The following is a 27,449-nucleotide window of genomic DNA, read 5'->3' as shown; positions in this document are numbered from 1 at the left end:
GAGGAATATTACCTTGGCTGGCACACCTGAGCATAGATCCAGGCTACTGTCCATTAGACTGGAGAGGAGGAGGAGGAGGAGGAAAGAGATTGAGTCAGAGAGAGAACCATAAGGAGGCGGGCGTGAGTGATGGCTGCACTCTGAATCAGTCATTCGGGTTGAGAATCTGACGTTTGATTAAGTCTGACCTAGATATCACAGACAAGAAGGCATGGCCTCTTACATGCACTTCAGTGGAGAGTCAGACTTTTTGGAGTTCGACGAGTCTGAAAAGATTCAGACAGAATATGGCTGATGTCAAAGTTCACAACTGTGTAACATCATAATCACTCTGCCATAGTAGAAACAAGGAATACACGAGGGTGTTAAGATTAAGCTATATGGCTATGTGGCGTCACAGCAAGTTAGTCAAGCTAAAAATAATTAGACGATACAGTCAGGAGACGCCATATCTCTCCTTAGATGTGATCTAGGAGCAGCGTTCTGTTCCACAGAGGAGCTGATGTTGACTGTTTGCATTCATCCTGTAATTTCCTGCTCACTCGTGGAAGCAGGCTATTGTCGGTGGTAGCTCGCTCTCCTTCCAGCTCCTGTTACGTCACCTGTCCATTTCTGTCATCTTCATGGGTGTGACCGCGTCCAGTTAACAAAGTCTGGGACTTGCATTTTAGCATTTTAATGAACATGTAGCACTCATAAACATGTGTCAAGAGAAAGATACTGAAAGATACATTTGGCTTGGCTTAAAACAAGATATAATATTTAATTCATTATTCTTTAATTGAAACCAGAATGTCTTTCTGGCCTTTACCAATCAAGTGTTTATGTCGCTTAAACCTAAACGTAAGCATGATTTTTTTCTCCAGCCCTTTGTATGCCCACCATTGAACCTGATCAAGTCCGTTTAATTTAGGGATTCATGTACATTTGCCTGTGAGCATTATCTATTCTGCATTTTTGTTTCCTTTAAATTCCTCATTGGTAAATCAAATTAATCCTATGTATGACTATGAGACTGGGTTGTTTGTCAACTTGTACATCCCATTTTGCTCCTGCTAGCAAATCCCCTGAACCTCAATCACCAGCAAGATCAACGTATTATAAAGTCGAAGATGAACTGATGGGCTCTGAATCTGAAATAGTGTAATCTTTATTAGAGATCTTCTGCGTTGCTTTTGCTTTAGACATATTTGCATAATACCTCTAATCCAGATCAAACCCAAAAAAACATACATTTTCAGTAGGTATCCTCAAGTTTCCCTCTCCTTAATATTTTTTATACCGAACCAATCCTGATAATGTGCAAGTGCATCGCACATTTCACATCAGATATGTGTTTTACTATCGGGCGCTGAGGGCAGACCTTTTACTTTTTTTATCCTGACCAAATTCTCCATGAGTCTGTGAGTTTACACTGTCTGAAAAGTCCAGGTAACAAATCACTAAGAGCCTCGTGGGAGTGGGCCCATTGACTTTTTGAGGCATCTTACTGATATAACCTTGACATTAATGGGAGGTTTTCACATTTTCAATTCTTATGGGGCTAACCATAATCTGTTATACAGGTGGCTGAGTTCCCTCCTGGGCCCTTCTGAAGTTTGAACCCGAGCAATAACCTTGCCTGCATGGGTTAGAAGTACAGGGCAGTACCTGCTTCCACGCGATGTTTACCAGACCCTCTCCACCCTTCACACAGCCCACATTTGCCTCCAGCCCCACTGAGAGCAACACACCAATTACTTCATGTGTATCTTGATTGAATAATAGGACTTGTAATTGTCTTGTCTTTCACAATTACGTCAAAGCCGTAACCTTTAATTAAGTGTCTGCCAATTATTTTATTCCCTTTTTTGTTTGAGTGGATGAAAGTAATTACTGTCACCTTGCAGTGTATAAGAAGTAATTAATCCTTTTTTGATTTTACCAAATCCCTCTTTTCTTTGGTCATAAGTTGGCCTTTTAATCCTCAAAAAGATTATGAAGCTGCTTAATTATAGGAGAGGGAAGTAGCTAATTGTTGTTTTTTTCCTTTAAATTAGAAAATTCCTCTAAATTCGGTTGATATGGGCACAATGCTGCAATATTAGATTTTTTTTTTTACATTTCTGACATTGCTGTCATAAAACATAAAAAAAATGGAGAGACTGTAGATTTTTCCTATTTGCCAAGCAGCTCTAATGACAAATTAAGAGTAAACCAAAGGGACACACCCCTGATTGTAAAAAGGAAGTTTATGATGAGGGATAATACTTACCCACTAAGCAAGAGTTACATAATAATGTCTTCTGTTGGTCTGGAGGAGCTTTCCTGAGTTAAAAAAAAAGGCCAGCACAAGAAACTGGAGGTGTGGGGTAACATTTAGCAGACAGGGGAAGTGCAAATGAATAATAATAATACAGTTGCATTACGGGAAATGTAGGATTCATCGTTTTTGTTGACCCACAGCAGGGTCTGAGCTTCAGGATATTTCAGACTCTGCTGCTTCGAGTACAAGCTTCTTTTTTTTTTTTACGTGGTCCGTTCAGAAAAGGGCTGGAGTCATGTCTTCAAGGTGTCAAAGACAAGCTGAAAAGATCGCCCTCACAGAAGCAGAAACAGAATGCGGCAATGGATATTGATGTGTATGGGCACACGGGCTGCATGTTGGACTGAGTGCAGTGTGTGTCCTCTTTCAAAACCATTTATCAGACAAGGCCAGGTGGGTTGTGGACCCGAATGTGGGCCATTGTTGTAGGCCATAGAAAAAACCTTGGATGTCTGGGGGATCCCACCCCCCCCAGCCCAGCTCTGTGTGGCTGCTATGTGAAGGCTCCAGCCCAGACCCAAACATGCATATTGTGCAGTGTCTGAAAGGACACTATAATCCATCCCCATATGTGCCAACACCTCCCCCCCCCCACTAACCTCTGTTCATCCCTTGCTGTGTTTGCATCTCTCCAGAGTGGCTATAACACAGAGCAACGCCATGCTGCCCCGCACAAGTTGAAACGTGATGGAGAGCTGTCATTGTCCTCCTCTGTGGTCAAATCATGTACTTCCCAACGTGCAGCTGGCTTGTTATCGCATCCAGGGAGTGCACAGACCTCTCTAAATCAACCTCTTTCTCTTTTATTGTACGGTAGGGTGCTGCTGCTTTTTTTTTTTTTTCATCATTTCACATGTTGTGTGCTTTGTGCAAAAATAGAATAAAAGAAAGAAGGATAAGAGTCGTCTATGAGCCTGCAGTCTTGGCCTGAAAAAAAACATCATCGAAATTGGGATTCAGGTCCTGCCGCCCGACCAACAGTTGGCCGTTCCCCCATAAAATGAAACTAGTATTTATGTTGTGTTTTTTTTAGTCCCCCCCCCCCCTGTTTTTTTCCTCATTCGCTCCCTCCCTGTCACTACAGCCGCCTGGCCCTCTCTGTGATGAATCTCAATTATGCCAAGGTCACCTTTCATTGCGTTGATCTCTCTGCCGCTTTATTGGAACTGGCAGTACTTCCACACTATCATGGCCATGCTTATTGACAGCCACTTCCTCCTCCGAAACAAAACTAGCAGGGAAAAAAAAGGAAATTGTTGAAGTTACAATGTCTCTAATGTTGGCGGGCTGAACAGGCAAGTCTACTTGCTAATGGTCTGCATTTTCTCCTGTGGTGGGTGGAGGTGTTTGTGTTCAGCGTATTCATATGTTGCTTTTACCACTGCAATTGCTTCCACATAAATGTGATGCTAAGTAGCTCTGTGGAACGCAAACCCCTGTCAGTCAAGACAAAGCATGCTTATTCAAATATCCTACTATGCCACGATTCTATACTGTATCCAAAACCCATCTTCTTTTCAACCGTCTGTTTCAAACAAGTGAGCTTTTGTCAAAAAAAAAGAAGCATGATTTATTGTTTCCCACTGTAACCATGACTACCATGCGATGGCAATCGTTAGGTCATGCGCGTTTGCCTTGAATGGGGAAGTGAATGACATAGAGAGGTGCAGGCTGATTTGTTTCCGCATAAACAAGACTTGGAGTATGCGTGGGTAGACGGCACTGTCGACAACCACCATTCACATTTGATGAGGGTGCGAGTACATATAATTGTTGTTTCAATGCAGCATCTGTTGCTTAGGGGAAGCGGGATAGGGTGGGTTGGGGGAGGCCTTGCAGGGAGATAGTTAGCCTTACAATTGACAGTGACATGTTGATAAGCGCGATTGCGGAGTGTGTAAGCCGAACCAGCAGGCCTTTGATGACTCTCTGATATAACTCGTTAAACACGCGTTGGACCATTTACCTCTCTGATGTATGTTATTTGTCCGTTCCCCTACCGCCCACGCATCCTCGCAAAGCCGTCTTCCTTCAAAGGTGTCAGTTCTTTATGGAGCTACAGCTGTGTTATTCCCTTCACAAGTCTGCCATTTTTTTGAGCACTCGGATCTCTTGAGAACCCCAAAATATAAAAACAGTGATACACTTTGCATCAGCGGATTTAAAAAAAAAGGGTAAATACGGCACATCTGTTAGCAACGTGCTGCACTCAATTTGTTGGGGGATCCTGCCTTCGCTCTTTTCTCGCACAAAACTCAACTCAACTCATTCTCAGCCACTGAAAATGAACCCTGGGAAACCAGAGGTCAATACAAAGATGTTTAGGACAGAGATGCCATCTGTGGTCATCCCAGTTTATTATCTGTCTTAAAGTCACACAGAACTAATGGATGCTGGGGAATAGCCGCCTGTCTCTTCTATTTGATCGCTATAATAATAACCTGGAATTGAACTTCATATCGGCCAGCTGGGACCGAGAGAGGATCAAAGTGTCTGTATTTTCTTCCATTCAGTTGTGTCTCAAGATTCAGCAGAAAAGGTGCTTTGCATAATGTGGATTGATATGGGCCTTGTGAAATGCTGGAAATGTTTCACATTATCAACGATGTCAAGAAGTTAACTTTGTTTTCAAGTTTGTTGTTTTTTCTGTCATAATTGTTTTCATCACTAAAGGGTGCTGAGGAGAAAAATCTCCACGTGTAACCAATTGCGCTTATTACCCCCCAAAAACTACCTGTACAACAGGCGCTGCTGTACGCCTGAACCTGTAAAAAAAGCACTCCACAGTAACTGGCATAATGAACAGATGGAATTGCCATTTATCGTCAAACAACCGATTTCAGGTTTCATTATACAGTGCAAACTCTCGCAGGGAAAGAGAGAATGAATGGACTCACCTTCAAATATGCCACTGACTCTGACTAAATGCCAAATACGCCCAAACCTCTAGATGAACGCCAGGCTCTACGCAGACTGAGTTTGCAGCTCCTGTCTTCCCCCCCATAAAAAAGTCAGATCCTGCCAGACTGATCGCAGACTGATCGCAGAGCTGCCTCTTCATCCAGAGGGGAAAAAAGGGCTCTAAGAAGTTTGAGACAAAGTATTTGGTGTTTTTTTTATATGATGTTGGTTCAGAGTGACACTGTGCAAAGAACTGCGCAATTCCCTGTGGATTACCGACTCTAAAGAGTGCTATATGGTTCCATATGCCAGAGCTTTTTTTGCAAGCCCTTTCAACATATATGATTCAAAGACATATGTCATTGCCCGTTTTCATTTCTTTTCTTTTCTTTTTTTGTTTACCAGTTTTTTTCAAGTGGTAGACAAAAAAGAAAGTCTGACATTTTAGTTAGATGTTGCCTCTCGACAGGGCATGATCATTAAGCTTGCCTTGTCTTGACAGACCAGCAACTGTACTGAAATGCAGGTGTTCTTCATCAAAGGTCAACACTGGTCATGGCAGTGAGCCATCCATGTCGGTGGCAAACCGATCCCATGAACATAAGCCAGCGGCACACGGTTTGCTGGCAAACACTTTGAGTGCCTTTCATTCTTCTCATCTCTTTGGGCTTTTGGGGAAACTCAGCGTCTAATCCGCAATATGGCGCAGAAGTTTACACAAGGTACTCCACTGAGTTTGGGGCCTCACATTAGATGGGGGAGGCAGCAAAAAAGAAAAAAAAGGGGGGGGGGGGGGGGGAATACATTTACACGGTTGAGTGGTGTAATCTTCATGAAATACCGGTAAATAGGGAGAGGAAGCCTAGTGGAGCCGTAGATTAATGCTGCTATCAAATGGCCTGGGACAAAGAAGGGGGTGGCTAATGAGCTGGAAAAGGCAGGGCTGTTCACCGCGTTAAATGATACTGTAGCACCATCTCCCCACTGGCCCGCTGCACTGCCATGTTCACACATTCTGATGTCACTAACAGCAATGTAGGACAAATATTGGAAAATGTCATTTGGCCGAGAACCGCGACGACGTGTTTGATATTTTAAAGATGGCTTTGTCCGGGGCCGATTTCACAAACACAGCCCTCTAATTTGCCTCTCCCCCATACGCCTGATATCCCTCCCTGTCCAATTTCTGAGAGGTCATTTACGGGCAACTTCTTTTTCATCCTCAAAAATTGCTTTCACATTTGGTCTTTTCTCTCTCCCTCTTTTTCTCTCTCTCTCTCTCTGTCTCTCCCTTTATCTTTCTCTCGTCTTCCCTTTAAGTCCATTTCACTTCCTATCACTCTGACTGTGTCTCTCTCTCTCTATTTGCCTCCCTCCCATTGCCATGATATGATGAAAAACGGGGTTCTCTCCCATGTCTATCTCTTTCCTGTGGTATCATCTCAGGCATGCTTGTAACCTTCCATGACTGTCGCCTTGGTGACAGGAAGAGCAAGATGAACTCTTGGGCTTAGGAAAATTTCTTGGTCTGGCCTGCGGAGGCTATATCAATTTTTGATGTTCTACTGCCTCACAGACACTTTGCAGGCATTGTTTCATGTTTTATTAAGGCCTGTGTTAGAGCTAGGTTAAAGTTTCAGTAGACTGCCGGCTCCAAAGACTCTGGCGGCATAGAGGAAATATCACATTGGGGGCAACAGTGGCCTTTTTATCAAGGGTCAGACAGAGAGAGAGAGGGGGGATATAAGTTGAAAATTATGTTTGGCATGCTTTCAAATTCGTCCATGGCCTCACAGTCATGCCGTTGTTTGCTGAAAGGTCCATTGCACAACTGACATCACCAAGCAGCCTCAACCCCATCTTACAATTAGGTGAATGCTTTTTTTTTTTCTTCAAAAAGGCAGCAAGATGAATGCTGGGAAAAAAAGAAGAAGAAAAAAATCTCTCAATTCTGAATGCAGTCAAACACGCAAGCGTGCTCTCACAGCTTCAGGCATCGACATATTTATCTTACTTGAGCCAAGTGACAGTTGTCTCAACAAGCATTTCATTTAATACGCCGCGGCGAAAAAGGAGGAAAAAAAACTGAATTAATGAAATGTGCAGGGCTAGGCGAAGGAATGCGGGATGAGGCCGGGGTGGGTGAGTGGTGGTGGTTGGGGGTGGTGGGTATATATCCCCAAGTGATGCTGTGATTCAGAAGGGATGGGTAAATAAATAAATGTGTTATGTATGACCAACCACACCGACAGGGCTGTGGGGCTACGAGCTGGTCCAGCCACAATGCATTCAGACAAGAGAATAAATCAGCACACAATTAGGGCTTGTGATTTCATTTATGGTACCTACGAGCGCTCCAGTGGCAGATTCTGGCAGATGTCATTTCTAGCCAATTGATTTTGCTGCTGTCCCGAGGCCCGAGCAGTCATGGCCCCCTCTATCGGGATTACAAATGGATGGCAAACATGAGCCAAATGGCTGTCCAGGCAATTTCTGCATGATAGGAGCAGAATAATGTAAGAGACTACACTGGCACTGACAGAACAAAGACAGAAACAGACACAACCATGTGCGGAGGCACTGCCATAGCTGTAAACATCATGCTAACATGTGCATGTAAGCACACATGCACGTGTTCGCGGGGCAAAAGAATTGGGACATATTTATCCCATAAAGATGAATTTTAATAGATTATGTTCTGCATCCAGTCTTCAATGCTGAATGCACTTTGAAATATAATTCAGACAAGAGCACTGAAACTGATTCTGAGCTACCGTGAAATCTGTCAATGTCTTGGGTTTATGCGTCTGTGACGTTTTTCACTGACAGTCATGTGACACAAAAATGCGGCAAAACAATCCAAACACGCTGAACCCTTTTACATCTCAATCATCTGGAGCGAGTGCTTGACCACTTGCAATGCAAAGCTGATGAAAATGATAGCCGTGCCCCCGGGTCTGAAGCACTTTATCAATCTGCCAGCTGCATCACTTCTCTGCTTACTGCCTCCATTTGGTGCTTTGCTCTTACGTTTCAGTTTACCACTTCCTTTGCCCAGAGAGAACACACTGCTCGTGCACACACTGTACTGTAACTAACAAAAAAGTATCTGTCGGGGTTATTATCTCTGTTTGATCATATAGGTAAAAGTTGTGGTTAGGGTTATAGTTTTTTAAAGTTTTCCTTTTTAAAAGAGTATTTTAATTAAATTCTGGCTGATTGGTTGCTGGCTGTGCATGTGTATTTAATAATGACAAAGGGGTTTTTTTCTTCCTTTTTTTAGCAATAGTAGTCGATCTTGAATATATTAGGTAAAATAGTGAATTATGTTTTGTGACAGATGTTTTGAGACATAAACTCTCCATCCCATCCTATCCCCTCCTAATTATGCCAATCCACTGACTTCATTTACAAGAAGCAGATATGCATCACATGGTCATGGTTCCTCCGTCTGAGAGGAGGCACTCACACTCACCCGTCACTTCACTAGAGAGATCATATCATCTGTATTGATATGGTGGAAGTAGCCATTCATATATGACAAAGGGAATTCAAACATTCCCCCCACCATTACACCAAAAACACTCACCTGGACTGTGGACACACGGCAGGTTGGGTCCATGGATTCATGCTGTTGATGCCAGACTCTCAGTCTTTCATGGGCAGCCTCAGTAGAAATCCAGTTTCATCAGAGCAGGCAATGTTTTTCCAGTCGTCGACTGTCCAGTTATGGTAAGTCTTTGAACTCACTGCCGCCTCAGATTTCTGTTCTTGGCTGACAGGTGTGAAACCCAATGTTGTAGTCAATCTACCTCAAGGTTGGACGTGTTGTGCATTCTGAGACGCGTCTCTATTTACCATCGTTGTAAAGATTGGTTATCTGAGTCACTGGCCATTCTCCTCTGACCTCTCTCGTCAGCAAGGCCGTGATCAGTTGAGCTGTCCTGGCTAAGTGCAAAAAAAGTTCTACTGCACCACACAGCAAGGTGAACAAGTTTACCTGTACCGCTAATGGAGCCCTGCTAAATGTGTGACAAACGCATTGCATTTCCTATAACTTCTTCACAGTAAAAGCCCCTTTGTGTAAAGCTTTTAGAGTGAAGCAGCCATTGCAGGAAAAAGTTGAGTTGGTATAAGGATTGAGCTAACAAAGCTCTGATGCGGCTGAATACATGGAGATAAGGTCAATATCTGAAAGTACAAACAGAAACAAAGAAGTAGAGATTTCGGTAGAAGCTATGAAGTACAGAGGGCTGGACACATTTTGCAAACAGAGATTTCTCTCAAGTCTCCAGCAAATTTGGTTGCAGCTTAGATGGGCCGTGGTTGCTGCTGCCTAGCAGGACGACAGCAGTGCAGCTCAGCAGAGCTCCCTCCTGCTGTGTGGCTGTAAAAAAAAACATAATTGAGAAAAAAAGGCAAAGCTAGTTGACCAAAAGATGACCGGCTCCGATGCCGTATATCTGTGTATATGTGTGTGTTTTAATCCCATCGGTTTAGCTGGAAGACACCGTTCCTCTTCTTCAGTGCACTCACCCCCCATTTGCATGCAAGTGCACATGCATGTCCTAGGAGTGAGCGGATACCCCACAACCCTTTGTTGTGATTTTTTTATGACAGTCAAACATATCTGAGCATGCAGTGAGAGAGCTCTGCTATTGTTTTTGCTACAAGACCCAGACCCTGGATCCTTTTGGCTATTTTGTCACAAACATCTTCAGGCATCTGGCTGTGACGTTCTCATTTTTCATCCCACCTGCATGAAAGGAAATGAAAGCTGCCCCCATTTCAAGGTAGATCTTTCCAGGGGTGACCCTTTGCTGAATAATGTTTAAAAGAAAAGGGGAAATGGAAATTCCGAGGCAAAGAAAAGACAGACACCCAACTTTGCTTTTCCCCTTATTCACTTTGTGAGGCAAAAGAGGTCACCACATCCCAGAACCGAGTCAGGCAGAGTCAGACATGCTTGTGGCAGGCACGTATGCAGCACACCTGAATCCCCTCCACAGCTGACAGCAAAGGCATCGTGTGAAAGACATCTGCTCCCAAAGGGGGAAGTTTCTTCTGTTGCTCTTTTTGAGTTTTTGGTGTTGGCTGTGCTGAAAGCAATTTGAGGCATATTTGCGATATTCAGTTTATATGAATAAAACTAGACCTCTGTAATTTTTTTGGGTCACCCCACTTTGCTGGCTGGCTTGTGGCACGTTCAAGGCGGCCGCCCACAAATGCTGGGTCGACACTTGCCTTACATCCTGAGCAGGTTAGCTCAGCAGAGGTCAAACAGACAGCTATCATTTTGGCAGTTGACCATCAGGAAGAGGGAAAGAGCCTGACCTTACGCTGAGTAAAACAGATCATGTCTAGTAGATTAGCAGTTAGAAGCACAACGCTTTCCCTCTTGCTGCAGTACAAAAACGACACCATCTGTGGATATGCATCTTACCACATTGGAATAGAACATAAAGATGGTTTCCTGGGTAGTCAATGAAGAGGATGGCACATTTCTGGCAAATTAGATGGTCACCTTCCTTGTCACAGTCATCTAATAGTTTGGTGGTTCAAAAGATGGCTCTATCTCCTTAACTGGAAAGCTTCGACAGAAGCCACGCAAGATGGCGGCCCTGAGCCAACCATGCAGCACAGTAGAGGAGCAGATGGAACAGGTCTTGTCCATGGTCCTGTGTTTAAGGGACACTGGAAGGTGACTGTCATTCTCGCTGAAGAGTGCTTGACACTCAAGGTCGCCTGCATGTAAGTGAAAGGGACAGATGAGTGGCGCGCTAGCTGTTCATTTATAGTGTTGTAAGTGATGAAGGCAGACAGAGCATCAGACGAGCAACATCACAGCTATTTCAGTATTTTTAACCTGAGCAAAGTGTCCTCTACTTGATTGTATCTACTAACAAATGCAAAATCCAATCTTGGTTCAGTCTTTGTTCATCCTTTCTCTTTGCAGTCAAAATAATTAGTATAATTAGTCCGACAGTGGAGCCATTTGACCAAATCAATACAAACAAAGGGTTTACTCTGAAGATCTACATTATTGTAAATCCACTCTCAATTCAATGGATGGATTACCAAGTTAATAATATATATCCTCATTATTGTTTCCAGTATATTCGAGTAACATGGGGTATTGGAAAATTCTCAGTGTGGGAAGGGTTCATTATCAACCTCAAATACTCTTTTTCTTCATAATTTGCTGCAGTTCTCCTTTTTTTTTTTTCCTGAAAGTGCTTCCGGCAAAATAGTTACAACAGCATTTCCTAATGTATTGATTGGAATAGTATAATATTGTGAAGCAGTTTTTATTAACATCCTCAAATTGGCACGAATATTTATTTTTTATTTCAATTGATTTAATATTCTACATATTGTTAAGTTTCCATAAATATAAACTTCAAACCACTGGCAGGTCGCGACCTTTATCAATCCCTACAGATTCAACAGCACAGGGCCCTACTATTGTATAGCAATAATGGTCTTTGATGTGGCCCTGCTGAGTGGAAATGGAATGGATTTATTTTTTTTCAGACCACAGAAAACTTTTTCTCTTTTCCTTTTTTTTCCACATACAAGGGTCCAATGGTTTACCTGTCCCTTGGGTGCACACCCAGGAATTCCTGAGACATGTGCAAGCTTGATCTTTCTTCTGCAGTTTTATACCTTTTATCTAGTAAAATCAAATACACAACCTGTGTACTGTGAATTTTTGTGCCGTGGGGTCATTAAATACCCTTTTAAACTATTTATAGCTAAACTTGTATACTAATATGAGGATATCCATAAATGATACAATAGCTGGTGTATCATGAGAAATAGTTGTAGGGTAACGCATGCATGTACTCACTTATTTATGATAATAGGACACTTGGTGGGTGAATATTACAGTTAGCAGTCTAGGTAAACCTTAAATGAACTACATAAGTTAAACAGATTTATGTTGTTTAAACACTTGAAATTAAATTGCAGTTAAGAGCAAAAAGACAATTTCAGACAGTCTGCACTAAATCAAGCTGTCACCACATGAATGGAGGCAATCCACAATAGTCCTGCTATTTGAGCAAAAGTCAACTTGGATTTGTATTGTTTGTATTTATTTTACTTTATTTTTTGGGGGAAAATTACTTTTGTACCCTTTGGACATGAATCTAAAAGGTCAACAAGGGAAAGCATTCGTAGTGTGTTGACTGTCTCGCCTGACACTGAGGCTTCTTTCTATTTCCAGCTGAAAATAATAACAAGAAAAAAAAAAGGCAACTGAACTGTTGTTTTTCAAAACCAGCCAGGCTTTGGATTGCTCTACATCATCTTTCAGCAAGACTCCTTTATAGCCATATGTTTCTTTTTTTCTCCACAGAGCCCTTTTAAACACCAAGCCTGTGAAGACTGATACTCAGGAGGAAAGAAGCTGAATGTAAATGATAACGACAGGCCTCTAGATACAGTAATGAGATTGATAATGCATAGGAGAGGTGTCCTGCTGAGTATGGATCGGTCAACGAGAGAAAAGAATGGGAGAGATCCAGTCAGGAGTGGGTATTAGAAATGGGGTTCTGGGTTTAATAATGCACACAGGGCAGCCTTAGTGGTCAGTCGCACTGGGGAGTGACATTTGGAGTTGGGGGGAGAGAGGAGATGAGGTTAACAACTCACAGGGGTTCTGTCCACAGCAGGGAGACGAAGCCAAGAGGTTTTTCGGGCGGCTGGGTCAAGAACACATACTGAAATGCCTCGGGTGGCTGCAGATGTATTATCCATGTGTCTGATATACTGAACTGCCTATTTCGTACATATACAAAGGCTTTGCAGCTGTACACCAATCTCCTTAAAAACTATATGGAGGGCAATTATGGCGGTCCATTGGAATAATGGTTTTAAAAGAGAAAATAAAACAAAACATGTTGTAGTTGTAAACATAATAATGACCATTATATTCAATGTATGCCTAAATCCTACACAATAGGAGTGACCTTCTGTCAGAGCCGATCTGTATGATGTACAAAACCAAAATGACCTTTGATCTAAAAGAAAGAACAGTTTACAGGTGACTGGGAAGTGTCAAGAGAGATAACGTGTAACTGGATCACAATGCATCATGTATCTGTAAACTGTGACTCAGTGCACATGAAGTAAAAACAATTTAAAAGTCAAGTTAAAATTGTCAATCTGTTGTTTTTTCGGCTGTCCAGATATATTTTTGCCAATCTGCCATTCCTCATGCTGACATGATCACAACCTACTCCATAAATATGTAGCATTTGTTAATAAAAAGTAGATGGAGACTTAAAGCAAGTCCTGTTCTTACGTTGGTGATATTGGAAATACTGCATTGATGCATTCATGCAATCAATTGTATAGTAGCAATACTGGATATATTATCCAATTCCAAATTAGGTTTTAAGACAAGAAAACTAATGCTTGTCAGATATAGTTTTTGTTGGGCGTTCAATGAACACCCAATGTGAATACATACCAAAACAATGACACAAGATAAATGTGTGAAAAAAAACAGAGCGTTGTCATAATAAAGGACCACAAATCAGACTAGGCCTTCATCTGCATATGGAAGCGTAATAAATTAGCCCATGCTGCAGAGCAAACTGCTACTGGGGAGAAATTATTCCTGAGATGACAGTGAAAGATACATAATGTTGAATGTATTAAATTGCATCATTATAAATGCTATCCTGTCCTGCTTTCACCGTGTGCACTTTGTTTATCCATTTATTTAAATCAAACTGAGTCAGGTTTTGCCCAAGATACATGTGAATATATAATACATAATCTATAGTAGCAATACTGGATATATTATCCTGCACTACAAAATGCACTGAAAGTAACCCAGATGGAATGGCTTCTACTTAAATCTTTAAATAAAAAATATGTCAAATATGCTAGGATAAATTGTAGGTATTTATCACAAAGTCCCAAGCAGGACAGTTCATTTAAATTCCTAACTTTCGCACAAGTTGTTGTTTAGAATAAAGTTAATACATTATTTGTTTTTTAAATGATGAGTAAAAATTAGACATACAAGTAAGGCATGTGGCAATGCCATTTATTGTAATCCTTCATTGAAACACCACCTACATTAAGCTCTCCCTTAGGCGTGACAAAACCAAATGGTGTCAATGATTAGGACAGGACAGCTTGTACAGCTGCACTATTGTCATTGCAACAGGAACAAGTTAGAATTGACAGGTTTATTAAGTAATCACATTGTGGTGATTTCCAGTCCCATGTGTCTGTGGTGGAATTAATGTACACGATTGTCTATGTGGGGGAAAAATGAACAAATAAATTGGGTCATCTGGGTTACCATAATTTGAACATTTGCTGGCTAACAAATAGACATTAAGCAAACATCAAATCAGTCGAGTGCATCAACGGTTAAATGACCAGGCTGTCGAAATCAGATCGTGTCAGCACCATGTACTGTGTCATGATCCCACTGGAGGGAAACTGCAGGTTTAGAAATGCAATTGGAAAGCTAGCAGCCACTGTTGATGCGGCCCTCGGTGTGTTACATCACCTAAGACCCCTCAATGTCTCCTGTTTTTAGGCTTTTCAACAACAGCTACGATGATGCATTTCCTGCAGGGCATGGCTGTGCACTGTTTCGAGCTGCTGAGGCTACAAAATCTACAGGTATATTGAATATGTGACCAGAAAACAGATGGATTCTTTGACCTTCAAAGAAAATCAACACCACAATGATGAACTGTATATCGGGTCGTTCGGCATCGACCCGGAATGTTCAAAGTGTCCTTCCCAAAATAGTCCAAACAATATGTAAGGACAAGGGCAAGTTATTTCAGTGGTACTGCAAGGTCTACAAAACCTCTCACAACAAGCCTATGACATTGATTCTATGAGCTGTGTTGGTCAAACCCTTTTTTGAATCATGGCAGGGGGGTCACAGTTCGCCAATTAGACTCATGCCAAGACAGTGTAGCATCTCCTAAGTAAGTTCTGGCTTATCTGTTAAGACAATTAGATTTCAAATAAAATGGGAATGACTATTATTCTGTTCCCAGCAAGGCCCTGAGCAGTGCCCATGTGATACTACAACCTTCTAATGGAAGCGTATCTGCTACAGCCAATGCCCTGCAAGGATTCTGTGAAATATCGTTTGCTCGCAATCAGTATTGTGTTTAATAAATGTGTCTGAATATTAACTAATCTTTTGATCTCACTTTCATTAGGCCACTACGAGTGAAGTGCGTTCTTCTCAACAGCTCTGCCCCCCACCCCCACAACCATGCATGTTATATTCACGAGGGAAATGAGCAAGGACACAAATGCTCTTTTTTGAAGATAATTGGTAAACTGCTTTAATTAGGCCTTGTTTTCAAAGTGCACAACTTTCCTTGGGAGGGAGGTTATTATGTTCTCTCTGTGTACAGTTTGCCAGGCAGCGCAGCCAACTCTATCACAGCACATCCACACAAACAGTAGAGTTTTTTTTTTACACAGTGCCAGATTTACTCCTATAGTGTTTTAGAGCGTGTCATGTAGGACAGTATTGCTCCCGCTATTGGGAGCACTATTCATTCAGTGATGACATGGACCCAATCATTAGGTCTTCCACACAAGCTCAAATGCTTCCCAGCCCACCTATGTCTCATCGTAAAAACAAGCCACAGCACCAATACTTACTGGATGATCAATGATTTTTCCCTTGAGGACAATAATGCACCACATTGTTAGTTACATTTTGATCACTGAGGCACTGTAATGTGTGTATTTCCTCAGTGTCACATTAATCTTCAAAACACACTGTGGCCAGGTGTATGTATGTGCTTTTTATGAGAATTCTGTCAGTTCTTTAGATTGTTTATAAAGACAGACAGCAGGAAAGTTCCCCAAAACTGAAGTCAAATTGTCTGCGCTGCCCCCTGGTGGCCTGCTGCAATTTAGGTTATTAACTCCACCTCCTCCATTTTAGCAGATGGAACTAAATGGGAATAAACAGTCCAGGTACATGTCAAATTCATAAGTTCCTAAAGGTTTCTGTTATTGTAGGGAGTTTGTATCACACTTTTGTATGTTGAAGTGTTCATGTTTGTGGTTTGAAGTTTGGTTTCAATTAGTTATTTGATGCTATAAAAATGCAATGAGACTAAGTTCCGATCGGTCGAGCGAATGTACCGCTTACGTGGCTCCACTCAACGATCACCACTGCGGAGACTCTGGCTCCAAATGATGTTAAAAGCGCAAGATGGCGGCACCTGGATCAGGGATATTTTCATTACATTGGAAAGAATTGGAGACACGTAGTCCATCTGTATTATGCGGATTACAATCCCATCATATCAACAGCTCCCTCAGCCATACATGAAGATCTTGATTAGTCAGTAACATGGCAGTTAATCCATTGCCACAGCTATACCGCATTACATTATCTATCAAAGCAATTTAAGGACACATTTAGGTCATAACTAATCAACTTTTATTCTCCTGCCTCATTATATTATACCCTTAGCTCATAAACAAAGGACGGAATACATGTTCACCTGTTCACTCCCCCCATTGGGTCTGCATAATGCCTACTAATTATGTTTGCTCATCTATAAGCCTTAATTATGTTGGGAGCTGATAATTAGCTGGGCTAGAATAGGTGCATATGTTTCTTCGCTATCAACCCGGCTGTAATAATGGTTATTCTAATCTCTGAGGAGACCCCAGGATTTTTTTATGGAAGAACATTTTTAAGTGCATTAGCACTTGGAGTAACAATATAACAGTTTTCCAGCACGATAGGATGCCCATTGTGTGCCCTATGCTGTTATGCTGCTTGATTATTTAGCCAGAGAGGATCAGACACAACGTCAGATATTAGCTATGCTACATATATATATGTGTGTACATTTCAAATGATAAAATATGCATATGCTACAGATAATTATGTTTTATGTGATTGTATAGTCATACTAACAGGAGAAATGCAAAGTTATTCAATGTGTGTGTTTGATGAGTTTTTTTTCTTTTATGAAGCTCTGAAACCCTTTTTCAACATACAGGCATTTTGGTAAGCCAGTTGCATGAAACCCTGAGGGATAGGGAAATAAATAAGGAACTTTAAGCTTGCAACACTTCTCTTTCCTCCGTTGTTTAGTGCACGTTTTATTTGAAATGTTGCACATGAATAGGTCGATGCCTGAAATCACAACCACGATACAAACAAAGAGACAAACCAAACACAGACCACCGATTGTTTCTTTTGTCCTAGCTTTGACCAAGCAGATTTAGGTGCCTTAGCTATACGGGCAACAGATGGGCTCATTTGCGAAATTTTGGAGGACACTAAATAAAACATAACACCCAGAGGAGGAAGCAATACATTTTTTTGACAACTTTGCTGCTGTGTACTTTTGCCTACCTAAAAACCCCTCTCATCTCCTTTGAGGGTCTGTGTGTAAAGAAAAACACTCAGAGAGACTCACGAGTATGGGTTGAATAAATGCTGCAAGATGTGTAGTTTCTTGTTTTTGTATAACATGCCATGCCAGGGTACGCCAAGTGTTCAGCTATATGCTCTGTGAGGCTCTTGTTCGTCTTCCCCTGGGAAGCCACAGCTGAGTGAAATGACTCAGATTCTTGAGAGGCTGCACATCCTCACTCTTTTCCAGGCCATCTATAATGCATCTGCAGATTAAAATTGAAGGCACACTTGAGGACCTATGAGAGCGAGTGTGCATGCTTTGCGCACACACACACACACACACACACACACACACACAAGCAGCTTTCAACACACCTCACGGCACCACCTGTCCCCATGTCACATACTCAAATGTCTCTCTCGATGGGACGAACACTGACACCATTGTATATGCAGTGCACAGTCCACAGAGTGGCATTTCCGCTGGTCCCCTGCTGCACAGGGCTCCCTGGCAGAAAGGAGGCTCCTCCAGGGTCAGCACCCCTGGGACAAGGCAATGTTGCTGGCCAAAGCTCTGCAGCGTAGACGGAGGTCATTATGGAGGGAGAAGGGCTGTGCATGTGGAGGTGGGTGGGGGTTGTTGGCGGCTGGGGGCGACATAGTTAGAGGAAAAAGGGTACAGAGCAGAAATGGCAGCAGACAACACTGGCAAATGGAATGACAACCTAAAAAGAAGTCATCCAGGAGCGACCTGATCAGTTTCCCTCTTTTGTTTAACTGTGAACAGGGAAGCACCTTTAAAAATACGATAGTGTACTGTGCTCACTCCCACAGAGCAGAGTCACAAAAAACGAGTTAAGGTCACAAAAAATCTAATTGAATAACCCTAGATAACTTAGCAGGGCTTGATTGTGTCGTTGTTTTTCGCCGCACAGCCTCCCCTATTAGCTTGTCCCCTTTTTCTCTCGCTCTTTTATGTTTTCAGAGGGCTTATGCCAAAGTTACTAAACCAGAAAAGTATTGTCCTTTGGCTCTGCCTGTAGAGATTTAACTCAAACTATGAGATTATTGCCTCCAGTGCAGCTCTGCCTCTGAGAAATGTTTGCTGAACTAAAACCCAGATTTGCCTCAAAATGCCCATTGCACTGTGGCTACATGTGATGCTGATGCTGTTGTACAGGGTGTTACCTGGGGTACAAGAGTCTGCTAATTAGCCAAGATGTGAAATTGTACATATTATGACTTTCGTGGTATACTGAAGACCCTGGGGTTGAAACAATGGAAGGAGGCGTCCTATTCATTTTAACATCTGCTAATGTGTTTGGCCAGCTGTCCAGGTGCTATTGTTTAAAAATCCCCATAGTGACATGTGCACACTAAGCATACATTAGATGTTGTGTTTGATCTTGCTTTGCTTGACACGACCCAATGGGAGAAACCTTGCCATAAATTGTGAACATTTTTTTATTTTTATTTTTTTCGAATTTCCTCATTATCTTTGAATGTTGTGCGTGTTGCGTGTCTTGAAATGTGCATGAACAATTCAATTGTCTTTGTCCCCCGGCATATAAAAACACATACAAAGTAGGATGTGCTCAACGTCAATAAAGAAAAAAGACCCTGTGTAGCAAAGAAGTGAACAATAACATTGAGTCTAGGAGGTTTTAGTGCCATTTACTAACTCACTTTGACAGTGTACAAGCACAACAAACAATAAAACTATTGCACAATCTGTTACAATCTATCGTCAATATGCATTTGAAATCTACCTAATTATGAAAACGTGTTAGCTTGTGCATAGACTGTGGGACTGACGTGTCATGAATAGAGAAGATCCGGACACTGGATTAAACTTAGTCTCTTAAATGCTGGAGCTTAGTTGGCGACACATAGCCCATTCTGTCCATTAACCGTGAGCCAGACGGAAATGAGCTTGCGAATATGCACCAGTGTTAACAATGGATCACTCATCACTCGTTGTTTCTCTCTACAAAATGATCAGATAAGAGTTTACAACAGTCTAGTTTAGTCCAGATTCTGGATCCCCTTCTGTAGGCCTTTTTCACAGCGGACAATTTGACGTGCCACAGCAGAAGAACAGGTTTAATTAATTAAATCAAGTAGTGCGACTCTGGAAAGGAACAGAGGCCTCACTAGTGTTATCTGTAACACCTGAGCCTGTCCTATATGATGAGTCAAAATTTCTGCAGTGTTTGCCTGCTGAAAATAAAAAAAACATGGCTTTGTGTAGTGATATGCGATACCAGTATTGGTGGGTGCCACTGATACTGCTGAAAACGGTGGGTCGGGCATCTGCGAGTAAGCACTATATATGTACCGAGCCAAGCCGAGTGCTTTTAATGCGCATGTTGATTTGATTTAGATGTGTTGATAATATAAAATCTGATTATTTAATCGTCATACTGTAAGTGCGACACAGACGGTCCATTGATCCATTCTGCTGCTACTCTAATGCGCTGCCGCCCACTTCCGGGAACTATTGAGAGGTTCGATGATCCACCATTGGTGGGAAAAAAAATGGTCCATTGGAGTGAACAAAGTTGTCGTGACTCTCATTAGACGGCTAAGGTTTCACCCAGATAACTGCAATGTTCTGTTCCTGTGAATCACTTCTTTCCTCCGCCGCTCCAAAACAGCAGTTGCCATACATTGCCACTGGCAAGTACTGTTTTTAGAGCATAAAAGAAGTAGAAGAAGAAAAAGAAGTGATTTCCTGTCGTATAGCGTTAGTCAAAGCCAGCGGAAATGTCAGCACTGTGGTAATATTTTCTGCTGGAAAGTCCCATAAAGGTAAAACTTTGACGTATACTGTACTGTTGTTTTATACTGTTACTGTGAAAGAAAACCAGGTAGTTTATTTTTCTAAACTGTGGCTGAAAGTAAACCGTTTTTTTTAAAAAGGAATTGATATTTATTCCTAGATTGATTTCATTTTGAAGTTACTTTTTTTTATACTGTTACTTTAAAGGTCTTTTATTTTAAAAGCTGTGGCTGCACTTTAACAGCTATTTAAGAAAAATGATTGTTGGTTATTCCTAGATGTATTTATTCGTGTTCGCTTTCAGTTATGACTGTCAAACTAGACGATAAAAGAAGTTCCATGACATTCATTCTCTGTGTGTTTCTGTTTTTCAAAAGGTTTGCCCTCAACCAGGCTAAACAACAATGATGTCAATAAACACTGCCGGACAGGTTAAGTTGCATACAGTTGTAAAAAGACATTATATCAGTTCTTGTTTTGTTGAATGGAGGAACATTTCTAGCAGCTTCTTGAGCAGCCACTTTCCATTAATAGCTGGCAATGCTAGTGACAGCTTCTTAAAGTTTCTGCAGCAGGCGCAAAGTTAATAGCAATTATGTAAAGCAATGGAATGAGCTGTCCTGTTTACAGAGCAAGCCAGAGTCAGGGAGTAACCACCGTGTTCCAGAGGGAGTTGAGAGTGATATGGACACTGTGTCTATATCCTGTTTGGTATAAACAGCTAAATGGTCCCTTCTCTGCTAAACGCTGACTGCACAAGCTAGTGGTATACATTCCTCAGCTGTGAGTGCACTAGGGTCCACGTGACGCACATTTCAACATCAGAGGGTGTATGTGAGGCTCTGTGTGGACGTCCATGTCCTGTTCAATGGATATGTCCGAGCTGGTCTGCACATTAAAAGTGGCAACCACGTGTCTGTGGTGTCAGCAGCTGTCCTTGTGCATGTCAGCAAGGGAGTAAAATTGAAGCACATAGAAGACAAAAAAAATCAAAATGTCTGAACAGTCTAGGACTAGTACGTGACTTAAACTATTATACATATTTGTCAGAAGAATCTCAGTCTGCTGTTTAACTGAGATTTTAGGTCCCAGCTAAATTTCAGTCCCATTTCCTTCCTCCACACTTTGGGCCAATCGCTGCAGAGAAGATCTGTTCTCTGCCCACACAACCGCGTACAAACCCAACTCTCACACTCACTTATCCAAAGAACCCCCTTAACCCCCCACCCGTTAAACAAACCTCAAACCCAAACAACAAACCAATGTCATCATTCCTCTCCATTCTTGTGAATATGCAACCCCGATCTTTGTTGACGTGTTATCTTAAAGTCAGGGCATCTTTGATCAGCGGGATCAGACCTCAGAGGGGAATGTGATTAAAAGTGACATTCTGAATGCCGAAGAACTCTGGCAGCAGGGCGGATTTTCCACGCAGTGTGAAGTCGTAAGCTCATAAAAGACATACACCAGTGATTCAAACCGTGTAGCCCAAGCCCACTATTATAATACAGAACTCTCTCTCTCTCTTCTCTCACACTCCCTGCCCTCACTCCTTTTCTCTGTTACATGTTTTCATTCTCTTCTTTGCCTCTGCTGGTTGAGCATGGGCTTTGCTGGATGACTTTCAAAGCCACTTGTTCCACTTCCTTACATTTATGCTAATTGGAATGCAAATATCCAGGTTCAATTTTAAGCTGCTGGTTTTAGCAGAAGGTCTGTGGATGAATGACGGTGTATTGACAACCATGGCTCACTCCTCAGAAAACAGGGTTTGGAGGGATTTCCAGGGATGAAGAGTTCAGAGGACAACCAATATGTAACCTCTCATCTTGGCTGAATAACATTTCACACTGTGCATTTTTTTCTTTCTTTCTTTGCTTCAATTGCACACTGCAAGCTCAAATAGTGAGCCTTTGAAGGTGCTATATGTGCTGAGCCTGAACAGTGGGCTCTTTTACAGTAGGTGTGGTGTTCAATGTGTGCACGCCAGCTTAATCTCTCGTCACAAAGGAGCACAGAGCAAGGGTTGCACTGAACTGAATAAGCCTTAAAGCCTGCACTGATCAAATGACTTGCCCAGTGAAGACTTTTTTAAAACACTCTTACCTGGTGGGTGGTGACCACTTTTTCATATTTGCATTATGTGGAATGGATACTGAGGCGCTCTTCAGCTTGATTTCAGCATCGGTATAACATCCTAGATCATCTGAATAACCTGATGTTCATATGTGCTTACCTGCCGTGAAAGGTTTTGTCACTCGCACAATGAAAGTCCTTGTAAAAAGTTAGTGGAGACAGGTCTTCTGCTTGAAGATCAGGATTATAATCTTAGAGATGACAGTGATCAACTGTTTTTATGGATTTGAAAGCTTGGGGCAGAATCATTCCTTTGCAAATGTTGTTTAATTCACTTACAATAATCAAATTTTCAATTTACTGTGTCAAGTTTGGCTCTTTTCATAAAGGATAACATATGGAAATAAAACATTAAACTGTTAAAGCTTACTACTGCAAAGTGCCATATGCTATGACTCTCCTTAACCTTATTTGCTCTGGGGTTTTTGGACTGCCAAGTGTAACGGCTTTGCCTGCCTGCTCTCCCAACATAAGTTGGAAAAAAGTGATGGGAGATTTGGCTCAGAGGAGGTAGGTGGGAATAGGGTCTATAGAGGACGTGAAGTAGGAATCCGGAGTTTGGCTGCCTTGTGCTCAGAGAGAGAGGGGCAGATGAAGCAGCTGCTACGCCATTGACCGTGGGAGACAGAGGAGGTCATGTTTAAGGGCCGCTACATGTCAGGCTTTTGGTGCTTTGTCAATGCCTCGTCATTGAGTTCTGATGAGGGAAATGTGTGGAAAGTGGCGGAACAGTGGAAGCCATCCCAGAGGAAAATTAGATGGGACGGACACATTGGGGAGGTGGTGGTGGAACAGACGGCTGTTCGTGGAAGTATACAGTGGAGTGAATGAAATAATGGTCAGAGAGGTGCAGAGGCATGTCTGTGGTACAGTTTCAACTGAGTGCGCACTCAAGTTCTTTGCCAGCTTGGTGAGTCAGAGGGCCACAAAGCTGGTGTAGGTTACAAGACACAGATGACTGCATCCAACAATCTTTTCTAAGTGGGATCCACCTCAACATACAACATATGTGAGGCTGTGAAACACTGTGCTATACAATATTCTTTTTTATTCCTTTCCAGGTGTTGCTGCTCATGTATTTTTGATCATTCCAAAAAAGGTGAAACAAGATATGGCTACAGTACTAGAAAAAAACCCTCACCTCAAGGGGTTTTCCTAAATCCACTTCTCACGAGATGATCGTCCCTCTATATTCTTTGGAAATTTGGCAGGGTCCGATTTTATTACACATTTAAATGAAGGCCTCATCATATTTCAGGCCGTGAGCAGGATCACTTGGTTGTTCTACACCTCTCTCTTGTATCAAATTGTTTCTCTTACTCACCTTGCTGACTCCATCTCCATCTACTCACTTATCACTTTCACATAATTTGCCATGATGAACTACCCTTGCAACTTGTAAATAGTAAATCCAATCTAAGCAGTGATAGGAAAAATTACAGACTGTATGTTTGCAATATAGTGTTTATTGTTGCTGTTTTCTATAATTGAATACCTGCAATGTAAACAATAGGTTCAAGTGCTGTGCACTTTTTAACCCAGCTGGTCGTGGATCCAGTGACTTTGGAGGTGTAACACCACTCGTCCTCTCAGCCTCCTCTCTTTAGCTGTTTTTGTGCCGCAGAATGAAATATCCATCATGAGTAATATAGGAAATATGACTCACATGAAAACAATGAAAACAACTTTAACATGCAGCAAGACAACGACTCCTAACACACAGGTCTTCGTCAGGCAGAGAAAGTGGAAGGTTTTAGACCGGCCAAGAAGTGCTTCACTGGACCTTAATCCAGTGATTGACTGGGTCACAGTTGATGTAGTCATTACAAGCAAGGGTCTAGCAACCAAATATCAAATGTTATTTACTTCAGACTAATGTAGACTACTTAGACCTTTGCTTAAAATGGTCGGTCTGATACAAAATGTGTTATGTCCTAACACATCCAGATGTAAATACAGTAAAGGGTAAAAACAAACACTGAAATTCTGAACTCCTATATATCTTTTAATCTCAAATCTGGTCCCACTGGAGGGGAATGCACATAAAACACCTTTAAAATTCGATGAAAAAAGGTTAAACAACAAAAAAATCCAGTCTCAAAAATTGACACAAATGACAATTCCTTGCAGACAGCATTAACAACGGGGAAAAAAACATTACACATATGACAAAGGTTGTATACTTTTGATTTGCATTGTACAGCGACTTTTCAATTTCTGGTCTCTGCATGTATACGTGAAAATCACCATGATGTCCAGTGACACTCCACTGATGGGTCTTCAATAATGACAACAGAACTTGAGTGACGTTTTGGCAAAAGAACATTTACAGAAATATGTGTCAATCTAGGCAATTATAACTAGTGATAATGAAAACACATGCCTTTGTTTGTTTACTTTGGGTTTTCTGAAGACCCATTTCAGGGAGCTAAACCACTAGGACCTGACCAGCGGTGCCCTCACTGCTTTGTACATGTTTCCCTGCTGTGGCCTCAACACACTGTGTCTTGCCTGGATTAACAAGGCATGCGCAATTCAAAATGGGATCCGCAGACGACTATTAAAAGTACATTTACTAAGCCAAGGAATACAGTTGAGAGCAGACATATCCATTAAGCTGCCTAATGTGACATACAATGGTATAGAGTAGGAATGGGGCCATCTCAGGGGAAAGACACCGTTTCATTTCACATGTTATCCATGTGTTTTACTACTAATTCTTTTTTTTCAAAATCTTAAATTATCCAGTTATACCACTGAATTATTTTATTACTTTTTAGTTTTTTTCAGCCATTACATGTTTACAATCCATTTTGTCATTTTTATGCGAGACACATCTGAAGATCAGTGATTTCTAAGATTGTGGTGATGTAATTCATTTCCCCAGAGCCTTTTTCCTGCCATGCTTCCTCCTCTGCCCTTTTTTTCTGTGCAGCCATTACTCTCCCTTTGGGGTCAGCACGGTGCTCTGTCAGCTTCAAAGGCCACAGACGTGTGCTTTCTTTCTAATGACAGAAGGCACAACATTGGTTCTTTGCCTAATGATCTGACAAACCATATCTCTGACTTTAGTGACCTGTTGGGTGGTTTATTGGGGGATGTTCTGTTCGTTCAGATGTAGGAGATGTGTCACTGGCTATAAAAGAGATCAGAGGATATTGTGGGTAAACTACTTGAGGCGTGAAATGTACGGACCTGAAAGAAATGATAGAAAAGCTTCTGACACTACACATTGTGGAGAATCAGAGTACATGCATTGCCAAGAAACTTGTTTGTGTGCGCATGTCGAAGTCTGTTCACAGGTGATAAGATTAGAGTTAGCGACCATTTGGAGGTTTAAAAAAAAAAATACATTTCTTGTGGTAAAAAAATATTTTAAATATTCAATGCTGGAGTTTTGAGTTAAGTAACATTGTAGAGTTAACAGAGTTCACCAATTTCATGTCTATCGGTGTCAGCCATTTTTAAGCCGATTTGCTGATGAGATCATTTCATTATAAATTGTTCTACTTTGGCTCTGATGCAGCCCCAGTCACTTCTCTACCATGTTTGTTTGTTTGTTCAATAATAATAATGCTACCTGCTCTTTTTGTGTTCAGGTCATGTTTAAAGGTTCTGTAAATTTAACATATTTCACATTTCAACAAAGTTTTTAGAGAAACGTTTGCATTATTCTCAATTTTTGCACCTTTTGACACTTTTTCAATCCAGGCAAATATCGGTTACAAATACCGGTAAACGGCCTCTTAGATGAGTAGTTATCGTTATCGGTATCAGCCCTGAAAAAGCCATATCGGTCGACCCCTATTATTTTTTCTGCCTCTGTAACTTGAAGATGGCGTTCTCTACAAGTAAAAAAAAAATTGTATATCATTTTGGAATAACTGCTTCTTTATACCAAACATATTTCAAGGCTCACTACTTTGTCGGAAATATTATTAGATACTCTTGTTTAAATTTGTCTTAATTAGATTCTGCTACTGGCCTCACTGCTTAACATAGAAAACAAAAGACTCATTCTTTGAAACCCCTTTTTATTTTAAGATCAGCAGCTGCCTTTCTTCTGTGGGCAAACTAGCAACACTGGTGTAACCAAGCACAGGTGAGCTAGGTGACATAATCCACAAAGAATAAAGTAAGTGAGAGGGTTCATATTCCAGTCATAACAAGAAAGAGCTTGCAACAAAAAACATAAATCATGTTAAAGTAAAAACAAAAAAAGCAGAAAAATGTTAAGTCTTCAGTTAAGTCAGACAGCATAGTAAGTAACCAGATAATGAATCAAAAACTCTTTGTAAAAAGATTTACTACCGTGTCTTTGTATTGAATAAAATTTTATCTAAAACATTAATCTGTCTGTCCTTTATACATTAACTTGAAAATGAATAATCGTTAGACCAGCCACATGCTGGGATGTTCTTTCACACTTGCCAAACACTGCTAACAGTATAGTTTATAAAGATATGGTAAGACTGGTCTTCATTCCACTGACCACAATTCATAAGAGGGAAACATTAACTATGACATGTTTTGCTTGGACCGAACAACCCTTACAGAGAAATTTGTTCCTGTCAGGCTCTGTGAGACTCTGAGCGGTGAGCGTGTCAGCTAGTCTCACACTCTTGACTTTCTGTAAAGCTGCTCTTTATTTTACAAGAGCAAATTCTGGTTACACATTCAGCAAAGTCATTTCACCATATGCCTGCAGTCGTGTCCTATCTCAAGTGTTCTTGGCTGTGCAGTGAATCATTATGTGTGACAATCCTTTGCTGGTACAGAAAAAAAATGAATGTTATCTGTAAAGTAAGTTTTCAGTGAAATACTCACCTGACATCATATAATAGTTGCCATAATAGATCTTTAAAAAATGCCTCTCAGATAAGAATGCTGATCCCAACAAGCGTTCTTCATGTTGTAAGATAGTTTATACAAAATAA

Source organism: Scophthalmus maximus, chromosome 4 (genome assembly GCF_022379125.1).
Source record: "Scophthalmus maximus strain ysfricsl-2021 chromosome 4, ASM2237912v1, whole genome shotgun sequence".
Classification (NCBI taxonomy): Eukaryota; Metazoa; Chordata; class Actinopteri; order Pleuronectiformes; family Scophthalmidae; genus Scophthalmus; species Scophthalmus maximus.
The sequence above is the reverse complement of the archived record's forward strand: the minus strand, read 5'-3'. Positions refer to the sequence as shown.